At 39.0% G+C, this 14,087-nt stretch overlaps 1 long non-coding RNA gene across 17 annotated transcripts in view; it reads right to left on the bottom strand.

Moving 5' to 3' along the window:
• The window catches only part of LOC144665824 (uncharacterized), a 259,439-nt gene extending 245,480 nt beyond the window's left edge, over positions 1-13,959 (bottom strand). The window contains exons 1-10 of one of the 17 annotated variants that reach the window (XR_013573039.1): positions 12,763-13,959; positions 10,576-12,660; positions 6,757-6,801; positions 6,471-6,565; positions 5,913-6,050; positions 4,881-4,927; positions 4,678-4,745; positions 4,208-4,355; positions 3,504-3,589; positions 2,093-2,171 (exon numbers count right to left, since the gene is read on the bottom strand). This is a non-coding gene — a long non-coding RNA (uncharacterized LOC144665824). Of the gene's footprint in view, positions 1-2,092; positions 2,172-3,503; positions 3,590-4,207; positions 4,356-4,677; positions 4,806-4,880; positions 4,928-5,912; positions 6,051-6,466; positions 6,592-6,756; positions 6,802-10,575 lie in introns of all 17 variants that reach the window. The other 16 variants (XR_013573044.1, XR_013573040.1, XR_013573038.1 and 13 more) reach the window with 16 other exon arrangements.
• Between the last annotated feature and the right edge of the window lie 128 nt (positions 13,960-14,087).

Below are 14,087 nucleotides of genomic sequence, written 5' to 3'. Positions count from 1 at the left end.
GAAATATTCAAATTTAAGTGAAAATATTAAAGCTCAAAGACTAATTAGTACAATCTATATGAACCTATATCGCTAAGTGTACGTTGTTTTAAATTGGTTAAAATATCAAAGAAACAGGGATTTTTTACAAATCACGCGCACGCCCCCATATTTTTGTCCAGTCACAAATATCTCGTAAAGTTGTCGATGTCAGTCGCTGTATGTACTTCGTGCATACGCTTTAAATAAATGCATAATAATGAGCCTAAGGTGTCCCCCGCGACCTTAAGCAGCTAGGAATATACTTCTCCTCCCCCTGGATGGGATGCTAGTCTATCGCAGTTTTCCCCCAGCATTATTTCGCCGGTACCCATTTGTACACCTGGGTGGAGAGGGCACTATGAGTGTAAAGTGTCTTGCCCAAGAACACAACACAGTGACCCGACCAGGGCATTAGACCCTGTAATGTCCAGAATCCAGTGCGCTAACCATTAGGCCACTCTGCGCCTCCCATAACCAGAAATTAGCCCTCCCATTTAATTATTAGCCAATCCCAAACCTGTTAAGAGGCTGTACAAGGCAAGGGCTTAGAAGGTCTTATTGTTGTCTGTTCACTCTGATAATTCTCTTGCAGCACTGGATTACGAGAGACAATGTCAATTTATCAGTGTCTTGCCCACGAACACAACATTATTGTGAAGTACCTTCAAGCCCTCTAAATAGTAGTAAGTAATAAAGATGGTAAATTTTAAGCTCGGTAATAAGTAATGAAGACATGACTCGAGCATGGCACAAAGAAAACTGAGTCCCCGACAGGAATCGAACCCATGGCCTCCCAGATACCAGTTGGATAAGGGACTGGTCAATAAGTTCCAGGGGAAGTGGGCCGGAGCAATTGGAAAAGTGGTGGCTCGAAAATTTGTGACCCACCCGTTCCTCCTGGCTCAAAACAGACTGACCCACCCCTGATAGGAGGTTAAAAATTACATGACCTACCCCGTTTGCTAAAAAATCAAGGAACACATTGCTGATCCTAGCAGTATGCAGGACGTGTGTCACTTATCAACCTAGTAAAATGGCCAAGCTCACAACGAGTCTCTCATACATGTAGCTCAGTTGGTTAGAGTGCCCAACTGGTACATGTATCTGGGAGGCCATGGGTTCGATTCCCGTCCGGGACTCAGAATTTTTTTGTGTCCCATGCCAGGGACGGCAGAGCTGGGGGGGCTGGGGGGGGCTTTAGCCCCCCCACTTTTTCCGAAAAAATAAAGACTTATTAAGAGAAGAGTCTCTTAAGCCCCCCCCCCCACTTAAAGTCACTAGTCAGCCCCCCCACCTGGAAAACTGCTGCGCCGTCCCTGCATGCCCAAGTCATGTTGAACACTTCATCTTCATTACTTATTACCGAGCTTAAAATAAACCATCTTTAATATTATTTACTACAAACTTGATGAATTCGACATTGCTGATTCTAGCAGTATGCAGGAAGTGTGTCACTTATCAACCTAGTAAAATGGCCCAGCTCACAACGAGTCTCTCATAGCTCAGTTGGTTAGAGTGCCCAACTGGTATCTGGGAGGCCATGGGTTCGATTCCCGTCCGGGACTCAGAATTTTTTTGTGTCCCATGCCAGGGACGGCAGAGCTGGGGGGGCTGGGGGGGCTTTAGCCCCCCCACTTTTTCCGAAAAAATAAAGACTTATTAAGAGAAGAGTCTCTTAAGCCCCCCCCCCCACTTAAAGTCACTAGTCAGCCCCCCCACCTGGAAAACTGCTGCGCCGTCCCTGCATGCCCAAGTCATGTTGAACACTTCATCTTCATTACTTATTACCGAGCTTAAAATAAACCATCTTTAATATTATTTACTACAAACTTGATGAATTCGACATTGCTGATTCTAGCAGTATGCAGGAAGTGTGTCACTTATCAACCTAGTAAAATGGCCCAGCTCACAACGAGTCTCTCATAGCTCAGTTGGTTAGAGCGCCCAACTGGTATCTGGGAGGCCATAAGTGCTATTCCCGTCGGGGACTCAGAATTTTACTGTGTCCCATGCGCGAGTCATGTTGAACACTTCATCTTCAATAATTACATTGTACAAATTATCCACATACCTGGAGGAGCGTCAATTATCAGGTTATTCAATCATGCCCATTGCAAATCTGATAGAAAGTGCCTGAGGTATGATTCTTGCTACAAAAAAAATTAAAAAATAATTGTTGTCACTAAATGTCAGTGGTGAATGGTAAAATCAAGATAATTATCTTTTCTGTAAGACTGGGAATTTTGTAGCCTAATGTAAAAAATCAAGACTTAATATTTTGCAAAAACAAATCAAGCTCAAAGTGATGACCTGTGAAAATTACTCAAATTCTGCCTTTTTTAAAAGGACCATTTCCCAAAGCAATTTGAATTCATGTGTTTTACTTTTTCCTCTATTTATTCTGTCAGCAAATTAATCATGTAAATTTCAGCTTTTTTATCCAATTGAACTTAAGCATTCCCATGCTAGTAGTTTCCAGCCTCAAGAGTCCTCAAGGGCTCGATGAGGATGAGTGAGTGAGTGATTCCCATGCTAGTAATTTGGCTACTTGGCAAGGAACAACGTTACTGCAAATTCTTTTTTTTTTGTTTTATTAAATCCTCAATCTACAATCTACTACACAGAAAAACAAGAATGCCATTATTAAATCCTCTCAGCTAAAAACAAAAGACTCAGATGAAGTGAACAGCCTAAGATGCACTCTTCTGCTTAATTGATTAACAAACTTAAAATGACACAAAAACTAACCTAATGTTGTACCCTATACTATGTTTGAATCTTTTAATTAAGTTTGTAAATCAATTAAGCAGAAGAGTGCATCTTAGGCTGTTCACTTCATCCTTTTTTCTTGAAAAGCAGATGAGAAGCAGTGAATCATTGAAACGAGAGATGTAATTGGCTAGTTACCATGAGTTCCGATATAAAGTTGGGAAGAAGTTTAGATCACAAAAAGACATGAACGTGACACAATCAGTCACTCATTGTGGAATGGGAAATGGGAATGCAAATGTGAATGAACATGCTACATACAACAGTGTTACATGTATTATTTTTTATTAAAAAATTAAATGATGCTTGGCAAACATGCAGAATAAGTTAAAGCATATACCCACAAGTTTTACCTGCAGAATATTTTGTTACATCATATTCGTTCTCCTCATTTCGTAAAATGATTTTGAGTTTCATGACATGCAACTTAGGCAATAAAGGTCCCTATTCGGTAGAATGATGGCATATTGACTTGCATGTACTATACAATGGGTTTCACTTTGAAATAACGTAGTAATGTGCGTGAGGACCACCCTGTGTGACCAGAAAAAAAAAGGGAAAACAAAAAAAGGGTTGTAGCCAGTTACTATGGCAATGGTTTAATGTTTGATTGGCAGAACACATGGACTCATTGGGGCCCTAATAAATTATTATAAGCTATAAAGTCAAGAATACTAAAGGTCATTTCTTATAATATATCTCTTTTTACTCACCCAGAAGAATATTGGGTCTGGTGTATTATCTTTTTCCTCATTCTTGGAATACTTGGCTCACACAAGTCAACATCCAGTATTCCATCCTGGAAGAACAAAGAAAACACCGTCACATTGACCATCACCCCAAGCCACCCCATAAATTGAAAAAATAACTCCTGCACGCTTAGCGTGCCTATGTTTATAACAAGCAATTGCTTTCGGGTAGACTTGAAAATCATAGAGCTGATGATTTTCAAGTTTTTCTCAATTTGTATGAAAGTACCATTTACAATGCTCGAAAATCATCCCAGTCTTTTATATGTGGCCATGATTTTGCCAATAAAAGACTTTTGCTCTGCCAATTTGAAGTTTAGAGCTCTTGATTATATATAATTAGCGAAAATAAATAAAAGTACCTAAAATACTGTGACGTAACCCCTTTAATGATGCTTCGAAGAACGCATACATGTGAATGGAAAATATGTGCAGAAAAAGTTTTCGAGCTTTTGAGACCAAACACAATTATATTAAAAGAGGGGAAGGCCAGACACCAGCTCTGCAGGTGAGGACTCCACTAGACACCTTGATCTAACAGGTCATTATCTATAGGAAATTAAATGAAACCCCTGGTTTTGATCAATGCAGTTTTATTTCATGTGTTCACTAATCCCTTTACCCAATACAACTGTAAAAAATTATAAACTGCCAAAATTTCAGGTTACCTTTCCGCCCTTACAGCTCAAAAGCACGTCCAAGCAATCTGCATCTCAACAGTACTAAAACTTTTTGCCAACTAACGCTCCTCCTTTGACGTAGGACAGGAATAGGAGGATCAATACATGCTAGATGGATTTACACTTCTTCTCAAGACTGAAAAGTAATCAAATATGTAGTAAAGCTTACTGTAGCTCTGTGATAATTTGCAACCAGTGCCTTGGCAGACGGTGACTGTTTCAGGTGATTAATAAACTTCGTTTATTTCTACTGTTTCAAAATTCATAAATCAAAACAACACAAGCTTATTTAAGGTCTTAAAAGGTCTCTGCATGCACACATGTGTGGACAACACGCAGGGACATATTACAGCGACATGTAGCAGTGACAAAATCATGTGTTCTTCACACTGAAGGGACATGAAGCAGGGGGTGTAGTGGGGACATGTAGACAGGGCAAAAACAAAATATGTACACACCCAAGAAAATGTATCGGGGACTTCTCTTCTTTTGAAGTGCAATTTACAATGATGATTCAAGCTCACTGCTGTGAACAGACACAAAAGAGGCCCTGTTAAGGTTTTAGGATTATGGAATATTAGGGGTACTCAGAGAAGAGACTGCTCACTAAATGTAATTAAAAATTACGGATTATTAATTTTGTGTTCCATTATAAAATTACCGTAACGACTTGTGTATAAGCTGCACCCCCAACTTTCAAGGTGGATTCTGAAAAAAAAAATTTAAGAATGCAAAGTTAAATTAAGTAGTTGGTTGCTATATGCACAATAAGATTTAATTTTATGATGTGTGTTTACTACATTAATCGTATCTATAACTAAATTCTCGATTTTGATTGGTTCTGCGCGCGCCTTTTTGTCGCTGATCGGTGCGCGATCACGTGGGTGTCCAATTACAGGTATCCAATTTGAGCAACTTCAAATTGGATACCTGTAATTGGACACCTACGCCATTCACGCGTCAATCATGCACATGTAAATGGGTTCTTTCTTGCTGTTTTCCTGCTTTTCGCACAACCAATTGAGTTTATCTTTGACTTTTTCACACAAAAAAAGGTTCTCCAAGACTTCCTAACCTCGAATTTCGTTATTGATACGATGAATTAGTAATTGGACCTTGTGTCGTACAATTCAGAGAGTAATTGTGCTCGTAATTTTAAATCGGCCTCGCGCTGCGCGCTCTGATTTTGAAATTACTCGCCCAATTACTCCCTGAATTGTACTCCACTCAGTCCAATTACATGTACTATACTAATTAACTCTCAAATTACCTTTTGAAGCTAATATCTATTCACTCAAATTCCCAGTTTTATCAAAAAGAGATGCTTTAGCCCGATCTTTTGACGAGATGTTTTCTTTATTACAAAAGACCACAGATTACGTTACAAATGTAAGTACAGATTATTATCAGTCATCACTTTTAGGGTTATTATTTTTAATTGGGATATGAATTATTTCCATAGTTTACCTAGAGGATTATGGATTATTGACAGACCCCCTAACAGGGCCACACAAAGTCGGAAGTTTTTTTCCAGGCGATTAAGAAGAAGAAAGGGTTTGATCAATGCAGTCTTCTTTGGATTATGCATCATGTGTTCACTAATACCTTTACCTAATACTGTAAAACATTAAGCCCTCTGACCCTTCTCCTCAAAAACAAATATGAAACAAAAACTGCCAAAATTTCAGGTTACCTTTCCGCTCTTACAGTTCGAAAGCATTGTCTAAGCAATCTGCAACTCAACAGTTCTTAAGTCCAAGAATGTTTGTCAACTCCTTTTTGTGGGACAGGAATAGGAACATGCTTGATAGATTTACACTTCTTCTCTTGTCTGAAAAGTAATCAAAGATATTCTTAAGTTTATTGTCAGTAGCTCTTTGATAATTAGCAACCAGTGCCTTTGCTGAAGGTGACTGTTTCAGGTGATTTAAATTAGACTGCAGTCATTGCTACTGTTTCAAAATTCATGAAACAAAATAACACAAAGCTTTAGTCTTAAGGCAAGGAGGAAACTACTGGGCACATTTACCAGTTGGATTTAAAAAAAACATAATTAATTTTCTGTTTACAAAACTATTAGAAGGGTGACTAAATCAATTTGGTGTTATTTTCAAGAAAAGTAGCCGTTAACAAACTGGGCATGTACCAAAACTCGAAACAACAAAATGAAACCACCGCAACGACACTTTAAAAAGCATTATACTGCAAATTAAAGAGCCAGTGTGCAATGTGGTTACAATTGTATACTTACGTTTTCATTGTTGCCATTTTGATACAACAAATCCTTCTCATTCTTAGGGTCTTCTCTTCTTTTGAGGTGCAATTTACAATGATGATTCATTCAAGCTGTGTGTGCAGACACAAAAGAGGCCCTGTTAGGGTTCAAGGATTATGGAATATAATTTTACGGATTTTCAGAGAAGAGATTGCTCTCTTAATTTTAAAATTACAGATTGTTAATTTGTGTTCCATTATAAAAATTAAATTATCGTAAAGACTTGACTGTGTATAATTAAGCTGAGTGCACTTGTACATACATGTACATGTAAGCCGACGGTCCCCAAGTCTCTGCAAGGTTGATTCTGAAAAAGAAAATAAGAATGCTAAATTAAGGTAAAGTTGTCGGTTGCTATTCACAATAAGATTTACCATTATCTCAGACCTCTCAACCTCAAAGCACTGGAAATCCGGAGATTGAGGTCAAAAAATCTGGAGATTTCAGTAAAAACCGGGAGATTGATCAACTGACATACAAAAATAACTTAAAGAGTCCTAAAACCAGGCGCTAATCAAATGACTTGTTACTCTGTTTACCGTGAGATTTCTGTTTCTCATCGTGAGATTGAAGTGAAAACCGTGAGTCTCACAACAAAATCGTGAGACTTGAGAGGTCTGTACTCTTATTCTGTGTATGCGTTTGCCACATTAATTAAAATTAACTCTCAAAGTACCTTTGAGCGTCTCTTCACTCAAATTCCCAATTAACTTATTCAAATAAAAAATTGCTCTTTGACAAGATGTTGTCTTTAAAACAAAAGTCTACGGGGCCTCATAGTCCAGTGGATAAGTGTCATTTTAGGGACTAATCGTGCACTTTATGATAAAAGCATAAAACTTGGCACACTTATATTATAACTCATGAGGAATATTTTAAAGATTATAGGCAATCTGGATATGATCTTTTCCGGGGGGCCAGGGGTAATTTTCAAAATGGCCGCCAGCTAGAATCTTCATTATGAGAGCATATTGCCAAATTACTTACTGAAAAGTTTAATTAATATTTTTAAGGTTGGTCATTTATTAAAGAATTTCCAGAATTTAGAAAATCGTACAAAAATTGAAATTTTAGAATGTTTTGGGAAAATTGTTGTCATTTTGGGCTTTATGCAAATTAGATTAGAATTCATTCACACTGATTTTATGATAGTATCTTGTTCGCTATTTTTTGTTTTTCTTCAAAAAGCATTTAAACTGGTTTTTAGTACTGTTTTGCTGAACTTATTTTATATATGCCGCTTACGCTGATAAAGTGCATCAGCTTGGACGGGACTCCTCAGTAGATCATTCTACTAGATTGTAAAAAAAATTCAATTGGAAGGATACAATGAAGGTAGAAATTTGCTGTTTGTGGCCAATGAAAACGTTGGAAAATCTCTAAGATCGTGCCTCGTGCGTATCACAGGTTCATTCACAGAGGATTTTCAAGAAAATTCGGTGCCTCAATCGTTGCTTTTGCTTTTTACAATTATCATGTGTGGGAGTAACATTAACGACAAAGCTACTTGTCTTTTCATTCGCAATTTATAATGTATAACAGTTGTGAGCGCCGGGGTCAACCGAACAACCCTCTTCGAACACCAGGCATTTCGAACAACGGGAGATGCCACTGCCATTATTTATAGGTACATAAGTACACTCAAGAACACGATCAAAAGATCTAGTGGATACACTTTACAGGCTGGGATTATCTGTTTCATATGAACGTGTCCTGGGATTGTCTGCAGATCTTGGGAACTCTGTCATTAGCCACTTCGAGACAGTTGGAACAGTTTACCCGTCTAAACTAACCTTTGGTGTGTTCACGACATCAGCAGTCGATAATATTGACCATGATCCGATAGCAACTAGTGCACATCAGTGGATCATTGAACCATGGGACAGGCATAACACTGTTTCAGTATCCCGACACTGAAAATCGTGGCACAGAACAATCATGCGTTTCTATTTCTAGGTCTGGAAAGACCGGACAGCTACACACTTGTACTGGTAGCCACTGTCACAAAGAACGAGCCTCCTGTTCCAGAAGTGTGTGGACTGAAACAGTCCAGCTACAGTCTAATGAATAACGAATGCTGTAGCAGAAGACAATGACAGCTGTCCGATCACCTCAGCAAGATTATCGATGGTAATTATGACAGTGCCAGTGATAAGGACTTGAATGTATCTTGGGCTGCAATATACCACTCAAGAAGACAACAACCAGCAGATACCCCAGGTCATGACCCTGCAGCAGTCAGCGCCCTTCTTCCTCTTTTCCCGAATGACTCGAAGTCAATGGCGATGATTCCTCATTCCACGAATGTGGTGAAAGAGGCTGTGGCTGTTCTTAATCCTTGGAAAACTCCTATGATCACATTTGATCAACCTATATACTGTTCACGATTACAAAGCAAATCCAGGAGATGTGGCCAGAAACATATGGGAAAGAGTCATTTGTAGAAATGCTGGGTGGCCAACACAACAAGATGGCATTGCTAAAAGAACTTGGAGATTTTTTCTGATGGCAGTAGCTGGATGTCAGCACTAGTACAAGCTGAAATAGCGACAGTAGGAACTTCGAATTCCTTCCTGAAAGCGGTTCATGTCAAGATAACCGCCCGTGCGCACCAGATTATAGCTTGCGCCCTGTATAGGCTTCAACAGGCATCGTACGTTGAGTGGCCAGAATGTAGCGGTACATCGTTTGAAGAATGGTGCGAACAAAGAGCCCTTCAAAGTCCACAGTTCCATTTCTGGCAGCTTAATGTGCTGAGTATCGTGTTGGTCGTACCGGCAACTTTCTTTTGTATGTAGAGGCTTTAACAAGACTTCAGTTGCTGTAAAATTCTCTTGCCCACTACAACTACGCATGTGCCAGTGCCATTCACCTGCGTGACATGGTTATGCTTCGCGATAAACACAAGCACCATAGAATACTGGAAGCATTTTGGAAGGCGAAGTTCACCGTTAACAGCGACCTTTCTCTAGGATAGCGCTAGCTTTAGATGAAGGCCATGAACACAACAATGCCTCCGGCCGTGAAAAGAAATGGAGGAGAAGTGGGGCTAACTGCATCGGCACTACTGAGTTGGATGGTGTCTGGAACAGAGATGCCCAGGATTATTGGCCAATAAACAATGGACAATATGGACGATCCACTCTCGGATACCGGCAGTGATCTCTTAGTTCTTGGTACTCAGAAGATAATGAATGCAGCAGTCATCGATTCTGTCCGTAATTTGAAAGATCTTAGCGAACACCAGTGCAATGAGCTCTTTAACAGCAGAAAAGTAGAACGCACAACTCGACTCAGTGATAGGATAGAATAATTTGAGTTTTCTAGTGGCGTTTTGATGAAGCAAAAACTCCGCACACAACAGTAGCTACTGAACATGAGACGGGACCGGCATTTGTTTTCAACATTACGTTCGCCAGTCAAGTGCGCAATGCCGTCCTTGAAGTGTTTTTTTCAACATGAAAACCAGTCCTCGCCTCCCAAAATGAGTGGATGTGCTAAACGATGCAGAAGACGGTGTAGATGTGTAAAAGAAAATCTGCCCTGTATATTCTTATGCAAACTGTCAGCGCCACGAATGTCAGGGACACTTGTTGGTTGAAATCATTGTATCGATTATGAGCTTACTTCAGAATAGTTATAAAGGAAATCTCGGGGTTTATTTGATATGAGTGTAACGAAATCATTAATTTGCATATGTAATTTGAGCCTAGAAATTACCACTTAAATTCTGTAAGTCACTTTAAAAGAAATTTTGATACCATATTTTTTTTATCTTTGGTGTTATATCAATAATTATATATCATAAAAATGACTATTTGACCTTGTACCAAGTCGCTTTGTTCCATGTTATCGTAACAAAAAATCTGGCAGGCGGCCATTTTGAAAAAGTCCCCTCCCCCCTGAAAAAGGTCACATCCAGATTGCCTATAATCTTTAAAATGTTCACCATGATTTATAGTATTAGTGTGCCAAGTTTCATGCTTTTATCATAAAGTGCACAATACTTTCACTTATCCGCCGGACTATCACAAAAGTCACAAATTTTATTCCAGAAAACTAAATTCCAGTGTAGCCATACCTTACCTTTTACAGATATATATCCAGAAAAAACACCAGTCAGATAGATTGCCAGTCAGGTGATCCAGGCAAAAACCTGAAAAGTATTAAGAAAACAAAGAACACAGCAAGGAGAAGAGAGTTATATAAAAAACAGACAGTTTGAATACATAAAGTATACAGTGGAACCTCGATTTAACGAACCTCTAAATAAGAAAGTCCTCGATATAATTAACAAACAATATTCTTCGCCCCAGTAGTAGTAAAATGTATGGAAAAGAACCTCGATTAGCGAAACCTTGTTATTAACAGCAAACACATTTTGCCAGTCCCTTGGCACTTTGTTATAATCGAGGTTCCACTGTATTACATAGTTGCGTGGAAATATGAAATTTCTGAAGATTTCGACCATTTTCCAAAGAATTCGTCTCGAATCAATCAGTTTAAATAGTATTTAACCCTTATTTTTGCCACATTGACTTCCTGTATGTCGGGTAGAGATCAAGGCAGACAAATTGTCTTGAATCAATCAGTTTGAATCAAATTAACAACATTTTTAACCCTCATTTTTGCCAGGTTGACTTCTAGTACATTGGGTGGAGATCAAGGCAGACAAATTGTTCAAATTGATTGGTTTAAATCGTATTACATGTAACGTTTTTAACCCCCATTTTTGCCAAGTTGACTTCTGGTATTGGGTAGAGATCAAGACAGACAAATTGTCTCGAATCGATGGGTTCGAATCGAATTAACAACGTTTTTAACCCTCATTTTTGTCAAGTTGACTTCCGGTATGTCGGGTAGAGATCAAGGCCGGCAAATAGTCTCGAATCGAATTAACATAATTTTTAACCCTCATTTTTGCCACGTTGACTACGCGTATGTCGGTAGAGATCAAGGCAGACAAAACGTCTTGAATCGAGGAGTTCGAATCGATTTAACAACGTTTTAAACCCTCATTTTTGCCAAGTTGACTTCCGGTATGTTGGGTAGAGATCAAGGCAGACAAAGCGTCTTGAATCGAGGGGTTCGAATCGAATAAACAACGTTTTTAACCCTCATTTTCGTCAAGATGACTTCCAGTATGTCAGGAAAAGATCAAGGCCGACACAGCGTTTCGAATCGATTCGTTTGAATCGAATAACAACGTTTTAAACCCTCATTTTCGTCAAGTTGACTACCAGTATGTCAGAAAGAGATCAAGGCCGACAAAGCGTCTCAAATCGATTGGTTCGAATCGAATTAACAACGTTTTAACCCTCATTTTTGTCAAGTTGACTTCTGGTATGTCGGGTAGAGATCAAGGCCGACAAATAGTCTCGAATCGAATTAACGTTTTAAACCCTCATTTTTACCAAGTCACTTCCGGTATGTTGGGTAGAGATCAAGGCAGACAAAGCGTCTCGAATCGATTTGTTTGAATCAATTAACAACGTTTTTAACCATCATTTTTTCCAAGTTGACTTCCGGTATGTCGGGTAGAGACCAAGGCAGACAAATGGAAGTAACAACGTTTTTAACCCCCATTTTGACAAGTTGATTTCCGGTATTGGGTAGAGACCAAGACAGACAAATTGTCTCGAATCAATTGGTTCGAATCGAATTAACAACGTTTTTAACCCTCATTTTCGTCAAGTTGACTTTCAGTATGTCAGAAGGAGATCAAGGTCGACAAAGCGTCTCGAATCGATTGGTTCGAATCGAATTAACAACATTTTAACCCTCATTTTTGTCAAGTTGACTTCCGGTATTGGGTAGAGATCAAGACAGACAAATTGTCTCGAATCAATTGGTTCGAATCGAATTAACAACATTTTAACCCTCATTTTTGTCAAGTTGATTTCCGGTATTGGGTAGAGATCAAGACAGACAAATTGTCTCGAATCAATTGGTTCGAATCGAATTAACAACGTTTTTAACCCTCATTTTCGTCAAGTTGACTTTCAGTATGTCAGAAGGAGATCAAGGTCGACAAAGCGTCTCGAATCGATTGGTTCGAATCGAATTAACAACATTTTAACCCTCATTTTTGTCAAGTTGACTTCCGGTATGTCGGTTAGAGATCAAGGCCGACAAATAGTCTCGAATCGAATTAACGTTTGAAACCCTCATTTTTGCCAAGTTGACTTCCGGTATGTTGGGTTGAGATCAAGGCAGACAAAGCATCTCAAATCGATTGGTTCGAATCGAATTAACAACATTTTTAAACATCATTTTTTCCAAGTTGACTTCTGGTATGTCGGGTAGAGACCAAGGCAGACAAATGGAAGTAACAACGTTTTTAACCCCCATTTTGACAAGTTGCATGACTTCCGGTATTGGGTAGAGATCAAGACAGACAAATTGTCTCGAATCAATGGGTTAGAATCGAATTAACAACGTTTTTAACCCTCATTTTCGTCAAGTTGACTTCCAGTATGTCAGGAAGAGATCAAGGCCGACAAAGCGTTTCGAATCGATTGGTTTGAATCGAATAACAACGTTTTTAACCCTCATTTTCGTCAAGTTGACTTCCAGTATGTCAGGAAGAGATCAAGGCCGACAAAGCGTTTCGAATCGATTGGTTTGAATCGAATAACAACGTTTTTAACCCTCATTTTCGTCAAGTTGACTTCCAGTATGTCAGGAAGAGATCAAGGCCGACAAAGCGTTTCGAATCGATTGGTTTGAATCGAATAACAACGTTTTTAACCCTCATTTTCGTCAAGTTGACTTCCAGTATGTCAGGAAGAGATCAAGGCCGACAAAGCGTTTCGAATCGATTGGTTTGAATCGAATAACAACGTTTTTAACCCTCATTTTCGTCAAGTTGACTTCCAGTATGTCAGGAAGAGATCAAGGCCGACAAAGCGTTTCGAATCGATTGGTTTGAATCGAATAACAACGTTTTTAACCCTCATTTTCGTCAAGTTGACTTCCAGTATGTCAGGAAGAGATCAAGGCCGACAAAGCGTTTCGAATCGATTGGTTTGAATCGAATTAACAATGTTTTAACCCTCATTTTCGTCAAGTTGACTACCAGTATGTTGGAAAGAGATCAAGGCCGACAAAGCGTCTCGAATCGATTGGTTTGAATCGAATTAACAACATTTTTAACCCTCATTTTCGTCAAGTTGACTTCCAGTATGTCAGGAAGAGATCAAGGCCGACAAAGCGTTTCGAATCGATTGGTTTGAATCGAATTAACAACGTTTTAACCCTCATTTTCGTCAAGTTGACTACCAGTATGTTGGAAAGAGATCAAGGCCGACAAAGCGTCTCGAATCGATTGGTTTGAATCGAATTAACAACGTTTTAACCCTCATTTTCGTCAAGTTGACTACCAGTATGTTGGAAAGAGATCAAGGCCGACAAAGCGTTTCGAATCGATTGGTTTGAATCGAATTAACAACGTTTTAACCCTCATTTTCGTCAAGTTGACTACCAGTATGTTGGAAAGAGATCAAGGCCGACAAAGCGTTTCGAATCGATTGGTTTGAATCGAATTAACAACATTTTAACCCTCATTTTCGTCAAGTTGACTACCAGTATGTT

The sequence above is a fragment of the Oculina patagonica genome, chromosome 9 (assembly GCF_052425735.1).
Source record: "Oculina patagonica isolate OP01 chromosome 9, crgOcupat, whole genome shotgun sequence".
Lineage (NCBI taxonomy): Eukaryota > Metazoa > Cnidaria > Anthozoa > Scleractinia > Oculinidae > Oculina > Oculina patagonica.
This window is presented reverse-complemented; position numbering and strand designations above follow the sequence as displayed.